General features: G+C 40.0%; 1 pseudogene; it reads right to left on the bottom strand.

The window, feature by feature from the left end:
• Positions 1–1,318: 1,318 nt before the first annotated feature.
• LOC104245311 (large ribosomal subunit protein eL13y-like) lies at positions 1,319–1,958 on the bottom strand (annotated as a pseudogene).
• Between the last annotated feature and the right edge of the window lie 12,499 nt (positions 1,959–14,457).

The following is a 14,457-nucleotide window of genomic DNA, read 5'->3' as shown; positions in this document are numbered from 1 at the left end:
TTATTGACTCAGTGTCATATACTTTCTGATTTAATAATGACTCAATTTGGTATTGTAGGCTGAAATGGAAAGATTACAATCAACACAATAAAGTCAAGATGGCAGTCAATCAGTTGATGCATTTGCATCAGTCATGGGACCTGAGCATCTAGGTCGCCTAAGATTGTATGGACGTGGGGTTACCAAGACATCCTTAAAAAGAAAAGTGGGAGATTTTGGGCCCTCTTTAAGTTCTACGGATGAGGTGATGCAGCAAATATTGGATGAAATGGAAGAAAGGATGCATCAAAGATTACAGGAAAAGTTCAATGCACAAAAAGATGCCATGGAACTACAAGTTGCAGTTAACATTATTTCACAACTTAAGCATATGAATCCAGATTTACGGGTTGATCCCAGCATGCTAGGTTTCAATGCTCGTTCACCTGGAGAAGCTTCCTATGCACAACAAGTTGTTGTGCAACTAATCAATCACCTATCTACTAGGAGTAATAATCAAGGTCAGTACGTCTATCTTTGTTTCTTTCTTGCTTTCTTCTTCTCCTCCTTCTGCTTCTTTTTTAAAGTTTCACTTAAACTTATTCGGATTAGCTATAACCTTTTATAAAGAGAATAATTGGCTTATAATATCAACACATGTTGCTTCCTCACACATGTTGCTTCCTGTTTATCTTAGTTTTCTGTACAAAGCCATCTATTGATTGGCAAAAACAACATCTATTGTGTGGCTGGCTGGTTTTTGCATCTTTGGAACTTAAATCAATTAATTAGTAAACTACGTTTCAGTTACAAACTAGTTGGGCTCAACTCCATACTTCACTGGTGACCATTTGTTTCAATTGCTTACCATTTGCTTTTTTTTCTTTTCTTTCTAAATCCTCATAGTAGACTCTCTAGATTGAAGGCTTCTGTCAACTAGCTATAGTTGAGCTTCTGTTAACTCTTCTCTCGTTTTCCCTTTGTTACATTGGTCCCAAGAAAGATTTATAAGGGCATTCTTCAAAAGGATGCAAAATTTGCCTTTTTTGTTGCTTATGTTGTGTTTAACTAGTTTCAATGTTTGATATGAAAATAACTAACTGAACAGTTTGTTAAGCTGAAGAAAGTCATCTGGTGAAACACTGTTACTGTGTCTGGAAGGAAGTGAATAAGAGAAGTATTATATAAGCTTTCGGCAATGTGGTAAACTAATGAATTAGGAAAGATTAAGATAATATTATTAGGTATTAGTGGCTAGTTTTTTAAGTTGTGAATTCCCAGTTTGGAATTCTATTAAAGTTTCTTTTGCATTTTTTTCAAGAGAGCAATAGGACTTATGCTATAACATAAACACCATCAAAAGATTTGCATGATCTTCCTTTTCTGCTTCAGCAGCCCTCTTTAACTTGGCTTCGATGTGTCACGCATTTGTACTCTCGATACGCAGCTTGCCATAGGCATTGAATGATTTCATCTCATCTGTGACCTTGACAAGGTCAACAGTTGGCTGCTCATAGTAATAGGCATGTATGAACCCTGGACCTGGGTGGCAGTAGCAAGTTCCTATGCACTAGAATCACCAGCCTTGACTTTCTTAGCACGCCTTGGGAAGATGACAAGCTTAGCTTTGTAAGCTTAGTTGTTCCTGCGGCAATGATCAATAGTAATGCCAATGGTTGGTGCTAGTTTCTTGGGAATACCAGCTGCTTTCAGTTCTTCAAGAGAAAATTCCCTCCCAACCCAGACTTTCATGTTGTATTTCAGTGTTTGTCCATGAACAATAGGTCGAAGTGATCCCGCAGTTGGCCTAGGGAAGATCTTCACAGCTTTCTACTGTCTAGCAGCACGTCTCCTTGTTTTCCTAGCTGGATGGTTGAACCAAGTCCTTACATAGTTTTGCCAATGCTTCTTGAAGTGCCCATTGGGTATAACATTGTTGTGCTTCATCTCTTACCTGGTTAGCTACTACTTTTGGAGGCTTTGGGAGTACAGAGTCTTTTGCATTCTTACATGGATTTAAAGACAAACAATTACTTGTTGTCATCTCTGACTTGTTTTTGAAAAACTTCGTGCTTTAAGATTTTTACTGGATATAAGATTGTTTCATCCTAGCGAAAAGAACTGAAGACTTAGAGATCGACATTCTAGTACATTTGAAGACTTTGTGCTTTATGCATTGTTTATGGACCATACCCATTCTTATAATGATAAACCAACTCTTGAAGGATAATGACTTTATTTATCCTCTTTTGTAGGTGGAGCAATTGAAGAAAGGGAAGATGGAGATTGTGAAGATCTAGACCTTACTTAAGAACTTTGAATTGGTGTCCATGTTCTAGAAATCTTTTGTTATCAACATTTGAACTAACTCTTGAAGTGTTGATGTAAAACTTATGTGATTGGGTTAAAATATTTTGGTGTTATGGAGTAAGTGTTGATGTAAAACTTATGTGATTGGGTTAAATATTTTGGTTTTATGGAGATAATATAGATTATGAAGTGTTTTATCTTTTTATTTATATAAATTTCAAGTTATTACAAATTTTATATATCTAAATATTCATTTACAGCCAGTGCGTAATAGTCTAATAGAACCGTTCCAATAGGTCTTGCAAACTGTTCCAATAGGTATGGCAAATTGCTCCAAAATAGTCTACAAGAACCATTCCAATAGGTATTCAAAACCGTTCCATTAGGGCTTACAAATCATTCCAAAATGTGCAACAAACTGACACAATAGGTAGTTAAAATCTTTGCAAAAGAAATAAAACCATTACAGTAGCGTAATGAAACCATTAGAATATTTGTAAATAAACGTTGCAATAGCTTAAATAACCGTTGCAACATATTATATGGTAACGGCTGCCAACCGTTGCTATAAACTAATGGCAACGGTTTGTAACCGTTACAACTGGAAAGAAATACTCGTTGCTTCAGACAGAGGAACAACTGTTGCTATAGATATACCTTAAGCAACGGTTCGGATAACCGTTGCAAGAACCGTTACTCTAGATCTACTGGCACGACAGCGTATGTAACAGTTGCTAAACCGTTCCAAAAACTCTATGGCAACGGTTTAACTCTCTATTGCAACGGTTTTACGGCTGTTGCAATAGGCTCATTTTCCAGTAGTGCATCCTCGGCTTCCCAAGTGGCTTCCTCAACTTAGTGGTTCCACCATAACACTTTCACGGATGCAATTTCCTTATTTCTCAATTTCCGAACTTGCCTATCAAGAATGGCAACTGGAACTTCTTCATACGACACCTCTTCATTAACCTCAATGGTTTCAACTGGCACAATAATGGACGGATGTCCCACTACCTTTCTCAACATGGACACATGAAATACCGGGTGTACCAGTGACATCTCGCGTGGCAGCACGAGCTTGTATGCCACCGGACCAATCCTCTGAATGATTTGGTATGGTCCGACATATCTCGGACTCAATTTTCCCTTCATTCCAAACCGCATGATACCCTTCATAGGGGAAACTTTCAAAAATACCCAATCATTTCCTTTGAACTCTAAATCTCTGCGACAGACATCCGAGTAAGACTTTTGGCGACTCTGAGCAGTTTTCAACCTCTCCTTGATAATCTTGACTTTCTCCATGGCCTGATTCACGAGGTCCGGCCCTATCAATTTCGTTTCTCCAACCTCGAACCACCCAATGGGAGACCTACATCTCCTACCATACAATGTTTCAAATGGTGCCATTTGGATACTAACATGGAAGTTGTTGTTGTAAGCAAACTCTATGAGTGGCAAATGATCATCCCAGCTACCTTTGAAATCGAGAGTACATGCACGCAACATATCCTCAAGCGTCTGAATAGTCCGCTCTGCTTGCCCGTTGGTTTGGGGGTGAAACGCTGTGCGAAAATTTATCTGCATGCCCAAACCTTGCTAAAATGTCTTCCAAAAGTTGGTTGTGAACTGAGCCCCTCGATCGAATATGATTGAGACTGGAGTACCATGCAACCTGACTATTTCCTTGAAATACAACTGGGCATACATTCCGCTCTGTCGGTAGCTTTAACTGGCAAGAAGTGCGCTGATTTCATGAGTCGATCCATGATTACCCAAATTGATTCAAACTTGCGTGGCAACCCTACCATGAAATCCATGTTAATCATCTCCCATTTCCACATTGGAATTTCTATGCTTTGAGCCAATCCATCGAGCCTTTGATATTCGGCCTTCACTTGCTGACAGTTCGGACATCTAGCCACAAAGTCCGCCACATCCCTTTTCATGTTGTTCCATCAATAAGTTGCCTTAAGATCATGATACATTTTTGTAGAACCTGGGTGCACTGAATACTTGGAAGTGTGAGCTTCTGCCATGATCCTTTCTCGAAGACCGTCGATATCAGGAACACATAGGCGGTCTTGGTACCGTAGGGTACCATCATCCTTGCCAAGGGAAAAAGTTGTGGTCTTGTGTTTGTGAATCCCCTCTCTCAGTTGTGCTATCAATGGATCATTGTATTGCTTTTCTTTCACCTCCGCCACCAGCGATGATTCAGCCCTATACTGCACAATTACCCCTCCTTCATTAGAGTCTGCAAGGCGAACTCCCAAACAAGCCAACTGGTAAACCTCCCTAGCTAACGGCATCTGATATACCTCCAAATGAGCCAAACTTCCCATAGATTTTTGACTAAGAGTGTCTACCACAACATTTGCCTTTCCCGGGTGATAGAGAATATCAATGTCATAATCCTTGAGTAACTCTAGCCATCTTCTTTGCCTCAGATTCAACTCCTTCTGCTTGAAAATATATTGAAGGCTCTTATGATCCGTAAACACATCCACATGGACCCCATACAAATAATGTCGCCAAATTTTTTGTGCAAACACCACTGCCGCTAGCTCTAAGTCATGGGTTGGATAGTTCTTTTCATGATTCTTAAGTTACCTAGAAGCGTAGGCTATTACCTTGTCATGCTACATTAACACGCACCCGAGCCCGATCCTGGAAGCATCGCAATACCTTGCCTCTTGGGGTGAAGATTTAGGTGCCTTCACTTGATTATTTTCAATGTTTTAACAAGGATTTTTGGATCAATATTGATGAAAGTCACTTCCCCTCTCTAAGACCCTCTCTCTCTCTCTCTAAAAGCATCAGGAAAACAGACTCAAAATGAGCTATTACACCGTATATAACCATAGGGGGTCGGGTTTAAAATTTAGAAAATTGAAGCCCCGAGTCAGATCTGCGATCGCAAAGCTGACATGTGGCTCACATAATGGACCGCAAAGATGCTCCCCAAAACCTGAACACACTGTCTGGGTATGTGGCAGAAATGCGGTCCGCATACCCATTCTGCGGTCGCATAATGCACCGCAGAACTGCCCCTTACAAAATCCCAAGGGAAATATGCGAGGACTATGCGGTCTTCATATTAGTTATGTGATCGCATAGTTGACCTCAAATTTGACCAACACACTGACTTATTTTGTGGCGACTATGCGGTCCGCATACCTGATATGTGACCGCATTCTCGACCGCAAAATCGCACTTTTTCTGGAAAATATTATTTCTTGACTTTTTAGAGCATAGATCAGTCCACAAAGGTCCGAACCGCATCTCTAACACATGATCCTAATTGCCACTACGAGCTTCCAGGTTCTAGAGTAGAAATTTTTTTACGGTGCCTCATATCCTCCCCCTCTTAAGATCATTCATACTCGAATGAGGATCAAGGTTCGCTTATTAGAAATCTCTACGCGACCTTCTACTTTTTACATCCTAAACACACTATTAGTCTCCAAATTTGGCTAACTCCTTGAATTTCTAAAATTTTTGTCAGAGTTTCCTTTGTACCTAGGCCTTATCCACCTGTCAGAGAGACCCAGAAACATATCCTAATAGCATAAACATATTCCATAGATATAATATAACTTGTACAACATCAACCATGGCCGTATAGACAACATATTACAAAAAGGGGACAGCTTTACATAGATCAAGCCAGAAGATGATAGTTCATACGGGCTAAATACACAAAAGCTATTACATGACAATTCAAACAAATGTGGGTACTTCTTTTTCATTTACAAAAGAATTTTACGCATCTCTAACACATAATCCTAATTGCCACTACAAGCTTCCGGGTTTTAGAGTGGAAATTTTTTTACGGGGCCTCACAACACCATTCTGTGCGGTCCGCACAAGTGAGGTTCAGAGAGGTAGCCAATAGGCAATGCGGCCGCATGAGATTTAATGCGGTACGCATTGGAGTCACTGCGGCCGTACTCGAATTAGTGCGGTTCGCAGAACCAAGGATCAGAAAAGTGCCAGTTTGGAGATTGAAGCTAATGCGGTCCGCGCTCCATTTCATGCGGACTCCACTAGAAGCCACCGCGGCCGCACTCGATTCTGTGCGGTCCGCATTTGGATTTTCAAATTCAGAGCCCTAGTGCGGCCGCACGTGATTTTGTGTGGTCCGCACTAGCCCCGCTGGGGTATTTTTGTCCAGATTTTTCAGCTTAGTATAAATAGCTTCTTTTCCCATTTTTAGGTCATCAGATAGTTTATGTACTTATTGATACCCAATTCTTTTCCTATGTATTTTTATATACAAAATACTTTCAAAATAGCATATATATATATATATATATATATATATATGCATACATAAGCATACCCAAGTATTTTAGTATTTTTCTGATCTTTTGAAGAGTTTTTAAAATCAATTTACTATCCATTTTGGCAGTACAAAATCCATAATTATTCCCAAAATCATTGGTGAATAATTTATTTTATTCCCATATTTATACCAAAATATAATTAAGATAATTTTTGTACATTTTTACAAATTTATTTGGTATTTAAAAGACTAAATTGCATATAATTGCAATTCTAGCCTACTTTAAGATTAATAGCATTTTATAATGGTAAAATAGGTTCCAGTATTTTAAAATTGATATTTATATATTATTAATTGGCTTAGTACTTTTAATTTTATTTTGAAATCATTTTTACTATTTTTTATAAAATAAAAGGAAAAACTGGCTATTTAACATTTAGCCCCATTTCATTTCAATTACAGCCCCATTTCATTTCAATTTTAGCCCTTAAATTGACCCAATCCTAACCCTAATCGGACCGGCTCAATTCCAATTTTTACCCAACCCACGACCTGATTTTAAATAACCCAACACGTTCTCCACCTACCACTTAAATCTGGACCGTTGAGCACTCAAGATCAATGGCCAAAAATAGCCCTTTCCTAATTAAATCTAAACGACTACCCTAATCTCCCTCATTCTCACCTGACTCACCGCCTTGAAACCCTTAGTCTCTCAAAACACTCTCAAGCTCTCCGAAACCCTAGCCATCTCCCACCTTATTCTACCATGTTTCTACCGGAATCCATGGCGTTTCAGGCCATGGATGGCTTGTACTCACCCTCTCTCACCATCAAACCATGGTTGTTCGAAGCTTCGAGGCCCGACTCCGATGGCTCTCTTCAGATCCTTCTCAGATCTGCAGTTCTATGGCTTCTCCGGCCATGCTCCGGCACATTCAAGCATTAGGAGCCTTATTCTAACTCATCCGACTCAAGATCCGACCTTCTTCTAAGCCTTTCTTATTTATAGGGTTTCGCCGAAACCCTAAGCTATTCGAGGTTCTTTCTCTGTTTGTTTGCTTAGATCTGTGTTGTATCGATGCTTTACTTGACATTTAAAGTATTTTCCCCAAATATTCTTTTCAAAATCGTTTGTTTTCGATTTAGGGTTTCTGAAAGGTTTTTCAAAAAACATCTTTCTGATTCTTCTTCTTCTTTTCTTTATGTGTGTTTGTATATATCAAGCTCGTGTGACTTCTTTTTACTACGCTAGTACTGTCCTTCTACTTTTCTTTTATACATGTTACTCCTGTGCTTACATAATTATCCTTGTTATGTTTTCATTACTCTTCTACTATATGTGTTTACTGTTAAGTTCTTCAATTTTGTTTGCTTTACTGGACTCTATTCGTGTTCTTGCTAAATGTGTTTCATCTACCGCTTCTTAAGTTTGTATCACTTTTTCTTTTGAACTTGCTTAAGTTCTGAGTTTTTCTCAAAACGTGTTCTCTATGCTCTTGATTGTGTATCATGTCTGTTTGATTCTCATGAGTCTCTGAAAGAGACCTCTGAGCCTGTTATCTATCCTTTAGTCTCTACTTCTGATTAAAGTTGAAAACCCTAGGCTTTGGGCTTTGGCAAGTTTTATCTTGGACTAGGGTTCTACTTTGGGTCCCTGGACTCTTAGACTCATTATGAGTCTACAAACTGAACTTGTATCCCTTTGCTTATGATTCTGAACCTTTCTATGTTAAACTCTTTTCTAAGTAACATGACAGTTCCTTCTTGATTCACATATTTGTGTGCTTTATATATGATAAACTCTGCTTTCAAAAGGTTTTTACCAACTAATGATTGATTCTGAAATCCTCTAATGGGGGTTTGATTGATTGTTACTGATTTTCTTTAAATTAAACCTTTCTTCACCTATTCTGGTTAGATTCATTCATACCAAAACTCAATTTCTGATTTTTACTGGCTGATGATTGATTGCCTTTCCTTATTTGCACAAATTGTGCTGCTATCAAACTTTTTCCTTAAATAGTTTCTATGTATTTGCCCTTCTTGTGTTACTTTGGAAAAGATTTTAATCCAATTCTTTCCTTAATTGTCTTCTACCCGTTTGAAATCAGAATCCCTTAACTGAAGGGAGATTCTGTGTGATTATTTGCAAACTATTCCCTTACCTTTTCTTACTTGTTTTCTGCACTATAAAAGGGGCACGACCCTTCTGCACTTAGACACCTTGAACCTTCAGTTCAACACTTCGAATTCAACACTTTACACACACACCTCTCAAATACAATACTCTTTCAATACTCTACTCTCTTCTGAGATCTTTTGTACTGTTTGCTTGCAATTTGGTTTACAAGACTTCAGCTTTCACTTATTTGTTTCCCTGAAACAGGTATGCCTTAATTTCGATTTTAGCACCATCCCTATGTGTTTATTTTACAGTTGCTACACTCCTGTCTATTTTGTTGTTCATTTTCTGTATTGAGAATGGTACTCTCTCTTTGCATCTGCTGTTTGTTATGAACTCCCTATACCCCCACCCTCTTCTATGTGTTTGAGTTAAGGTTCATGGCCTGACGGCATCCAAATTGCTGCTTAGGTCTGAACCTGATCCTCAATGGATCCCAACTCTCAAAATATGGCTAATAGGCTAGTCAGGGGTATGCCAGCACTCCTGATTGCTGGGCATGACCACCAGCCTGCCATGGCTCTTCCCCTAATTCCCTCTCTATGCACTTACACTTACTCTTAGATTCTAAGTTCTGCCCCCCTCTTGTGAGCCTTGCTTTGGGACCTTGAGTTCCCTCTGAACTTGGACATCTGAGGGTTGGCATTTCCACATTGCACTATGCTCTTAATTCTGCAATCTATTTGGGTTGTAAGCACTACCCAGAGTCCATTTGAGGCTCTTGAGGAACTTTGACACAACCCAAATAAGAGAAGGCTTTGGAAACCTGATCCTGGAAGTTGGTTCACCTCATATTATTGGACCTTGAGTCTGAATTAGGCTCCTTGGTTGTAGCTTAATTTTTGATGTAATTTTACTTTTCCTAATTCATTCTAGTCTGTAATATGTTGTAACAACTTATGGGGTTCTAGTGAGAAAGGGAGGGTCACTTATGTATGCAAAGGGTAGACAGCATACTCATAGGCATTGCTATTCATAATTTCTACACTTTCGCATATCATATAGAAATCTTGCCTATAAGTTTTCTGCATCCATGCACGTCATATAGAAATCATGCCTATAGTTTCTGCACTTCCGCATTTTTTATCTGTCATTAGGCAAACGGTTATAGGTTAAAACAATAATCAACTGCCTTCAAGATACCATGTCTATAGGACTCCCTGCACTTATATAATCGTCTTAAAATCAACAACGCCATGAAATCATGCCTATAGGAGTAACCAGTTGAATCTGATTTGTTTGCTTCATCTACAAGTCTCAAAATCAGTGGTAATGTCGTTTAACATCTGCAGAACTTATGTGTTTTCCGCAATCAGTAAGACTTCTTTAAAATCGGAGTAGGCACTATTAGATTTCATGCCTATAAGTTTCACCTAGGCAAGCCAGTAGATAACTGATTAACTGCATCAATTTTTGATAAGTTACAACCAGGGAAGGCTAATTCGGACTCCTCATCTAAGAAATATGTGATGAATCAGCCTATCCTACGCTTTAATTTATTTCAGACCATAACCAGTACTTGTAAGTCATGCTAGCCAATTTGTCTCTTTAAATGAGGAGGCATGTTTGAGACTTTTAAATTGTTATGTGTTCTCCCCATACCTGCCTTATATGTTTTGATTGTTGCCCTAGAATTTTATCCTTTTATGACTCTGGAAAGCCAAATTTCCCTTCCCTTTAGGACTAGTAGTCCCAAATGCCTCCGAGACTGATAGGATTGGGGCGGGTACTAGCATGCAATAAGTAACGATGCGCTAATATCACGTGCAACCCCTCTTCTGAGGAGTGATTGCCGGGTATTGCATTGACATGATCCATATTGTTTGTAAACCTAGGACCTCTTTCGTTTTTAACTTGTTTTACTGTCCGAACTATTTCCTTAAAATTTCTGCTTTTCTTTATTCTCAAAAACTTTCAATTTGCTTGCAATAATATGTGAAAATACCCTTCTATTTGAGGCCCTTAATTGCCTATTTGATTATGTGAAGTCACAATTGTAACATGGCCGGGAACCACACTAGTGGATCTTGAGGGGTGCCTAACACCTTCCCCTCGAGATAATTTCTAGCTCTTACCCAAACTCTGGTTCTTCAAACTCAAACCCTTCTTAGTGTCCTAATGCACTTAATCATTAGGTGGCGACTCTTCAAATTCTAAAACCCAATTCCCAAAAGGGAACGAGTTGACCTCATAAATGTCACAAGCCTGATTTCGCAAGAAAAAGTGGGCGCGACAGCGTGGCGACTCTGCTGGAGATATTTCTTTTAGGCTTTTACCATTTCATGTTACTTGTGACTTTACTGCTTCTTCATTGCCTTTATTTAATGTCATTATTTCTCTTCTATTACGAAACTGACTTGGCTCTTTGTTTCTTTTCTTTAATGTTTTCCTTTACTATTTTCCTTCAATGTTGTTGTAAGTATGAGCAATTATTGTAATCATTCCTTTATGAACGTGCAAATACATGACAAATTGTAACTACATATTCAACATCATATTCCACTCGTGCCAAACAAAATACCATAGCAATGCTTATAATGAGTGGTTCCTCCCTTCCGATATCATTACCCCCTAAATTTGGAAAAGGCGTATTTGCGGTAAAACCAGTCGATCAATGGTGTAGTCGACAGTACCGTGCCTTTCCCTGTTGAGTTGTCCGCTTAAGTTAGTCTTGTCCAAAGTCCACTAGGTTTCCTGGGAACCCAAACGGACGTTACCATATTCTGTGCATTTATTTGGAGAACTAAATGTTGCTTATGCTAATTATTGGTTTAAATAGTCGAGTCCGGCGGGGTAAGGGTCTAACACTTTGTTTTGTAGAAATGAGGCACGAAGTCCCCAGATTTGGCATGGTCACTAACATCCACCCAAGGTTACTAAGCTAGTGGGAGGATCTTCACTCCAGTGATCAGGCATTTGTCCGGAAATACCTAGGCAATTTGCCTTCTCTCCTGGAGATCCAACCCGGCAACAAAAACATAGAAGTTGCTACTCTGTTCTAGGAATGTGATAGGTCTGTGTTTCGCTTCGGGGAGATTGAGATGACACCTCTGCTTGAGGAAATAGGAGGATTAGCTGGTATTTCGTAGGAGACTCCGAGTTTTCTTATGCCGGAAAATCGCAAGGGTAGGGGTTTTTTCAAAAGTATGGGACTAAAGAAAAACACAGACTTGACCTGTTTGAAGGATTCCTACATTCCTTTCGACTATCTGTACTAAAGGTACGGCCATAGTAAGTCCTACCGCACTTACCCAGATGAATTCGCCCTCACCTCATTGGGGCATATCCACAGAAGGGTCTTTGTATTTATGTTTTGCTTCTTGGGGATGATAGTGTTTCCTATGAAGAAAGCAAGGATTGAGATCAGGCTAGCTATGGTCACTAAAACCTTAATAGAGGGAATTACTGGACAACCCTTTAGCATAGTGCCCATGATCATTGCAGAAATGTACCGAGCCTTGGAAAAGTGTCAACAAGGAGCCCACACTTCGAAGGCTGCAACTTGCTACTCCAGCTCTGGCTCATGGAGCATATCCAAAGGGGTGAATATCGGCAAGAGATTCAGCGGAGAGACTAGGACGATCATATAGCCTTCCATCAACCAGGGTGAATGAACTACATGCCTGACATGTTTGCTCAGCCAGAAGATGCCAAAGGATGGGTGGAGCTGTTTGAAAATCTGACGAAGGATCAAATACAATGGATGTTTGAATGGTTCCCTGCTGACGAGTTCATCACCCGATCCAGGGACGCGCCATTTCTAATACTGATTGGTTTAAGAGGAACCTCCCTTATGTCCTCCTCCAGATCATGAGACAGGCTGGTAAGAAGCAGGTTATACCAAGGGTCGACAAGATGAGTCACTTCCGGGCTGATTTCCAAGCTGATGATAGTCCTTATAAGTGCCAAACTCAGCATATGTGGCATTGCAAGATCATCATGGGGAGAGATACTATCGAACCAGATAGATACCATGTTTGTTGCACCCTATACTATTCAGGATGGCTGGAGGATAATCACAATGGTCTAGGCCAACCTGGGTTTGTTCGAGGTCACAATATCATCGATGAAAAGGCTAAAGCACAGGTCAAGTACAACCAATTGCGCAAGAGGATACGGGAATGCGAAAGTGAGCACCGGGAGATTCAAGAAGCCCATCAAAAGTTGATTGGAGAATGGAAAGATATGGCTTTCAGCGCCAACAAGCGACTAGGGTATTTGGAGCGGGGTTTAGTGGAATTGGAAAGGAAGTTCATCCAGAGGATTGAAAACTGCCAGAACACTGAGGGAAATGAAGGAGGACACTTGGCTAGAGCCTATTTACTGCTAGGATTGCATGAGTTGGTGAAGCTGTTCGATGGAGCTAAAGATGTCGATTCTGGGGAAGGTCCTTCTAGGATCAATTAGTTAGTAGTCTTTTCTTTTGTTTTAAAAATGTAATAAGGCCAACGGCCATTAGTAACATTTTATTTTTCTGCTATTTTAGTGTCGTTTTGGGACTCGTCTTATTTTTATCAATAAAATGAGGCACTTAGCATTATAAGTTCTCCAAATCAACTTGTCACTAGGTCTACCTCGGGCACAACGAGGCTCCTTAATTAGGACAAGATTTATATTCTTGCACTATGCATTTAAATATTGCAACGTTTTCTTCTCCTAATCCGCACTAACTTGCTACCTTTTTTGTTTTTACCTTTTGTTTATTCCCCTCCCTAAAGGTTAGTTCGTGAACTCTAGCATCGTCATCATACTCCACAAGATCTAAGGGTCCTCTACCTCCTCTTCGTCCGAGTCCTATCAGAAATAAGAACAAGGGAAAGATGGAAGATTTGAGCAACATCAGAAAGGAGAACTTAGTTGAAAGGGTAGAGGTTCCTCAGGGTATTCAGGTTTCCAAGGAAAGTGCGTCCCAGCTCGAACAGAAGTTATTGAAGTTTTAGGAAGAACTGGACCAAGTTCAGAACTTGGCGAATTTGTCATTTTCCCTCACTACCCCATATGTCAACTTTGCCAAGACTCAAAACCCCACACCTCCACAAAGCATCCTGAAACCATAAAACCAACCTGCTCCCCATCACCACTGCAACACATGCCACACTTCAGACAACACCCCACTGCTTATTCCTGAACCACTAAACTCCACAAATGATCATCCCCATAACACCCCCCCCATCTATGTGGAAACTACACCACACTATACTCAACCTATTTCAAGCACACCAGAGTCTAACTCTCTTATCAGGAATCTGGCCGCGGAACTCAATAAGCTGACTAGCTGAGTTCAGGGTGTCGAAGGAAGCAAAGGGGTTGAGGGACTAAATTACAAGGACCTTTGCATTCAGCCAGATGTCGAACTTCCTGAGGGGTACAAACCTCCCAAGTTCGAGATGTTTGATGGCACAGGGGATCCCAGAGTCCATTTGAGGACGTACTGCGACAAGCTGGTCGGAGTAGGAAGGGATGAAAAGATTCGCATGAAACTCTTTATGAGAAGTCTGAAAGGAGATGATTTGTCTTGGTACATCAACCAAGACCCTAAGAAATGGTAAAATTGGGTAAGTATGGCATCCGATTTCATGGACAGGTTCAGGTCCAACGCGGAAAATGCACCAGACGTGTTCTACATCCAGAACTTAAAGAAAAAACCCTCAAAGACATTCCGCGAGTATGCTACTCGTTGGAGATCAGAAGCTGC

The sequence above is a fragment of the Nicotiana sylvestris genome, chromosome 5 (assembly GCF_000393655.2).
Source record: "Nicotiana sylvestris chromosome 5, ASM39365v2, whole genome shotgun sequence".
Taxonomy (NCBI): domain Eukaryota; kingdom Viridiplantae; phylum Streptophyta; class Magnoliopsida; order Solanales; family Solanaceae; genus Nicotiana; species Nicotiana sylvestris.
The sequence above is the reverse complement of the archived record's forward strand: the minus strand, read 5'-3'. Positions and strand labels throughout refer to the sequence as shown.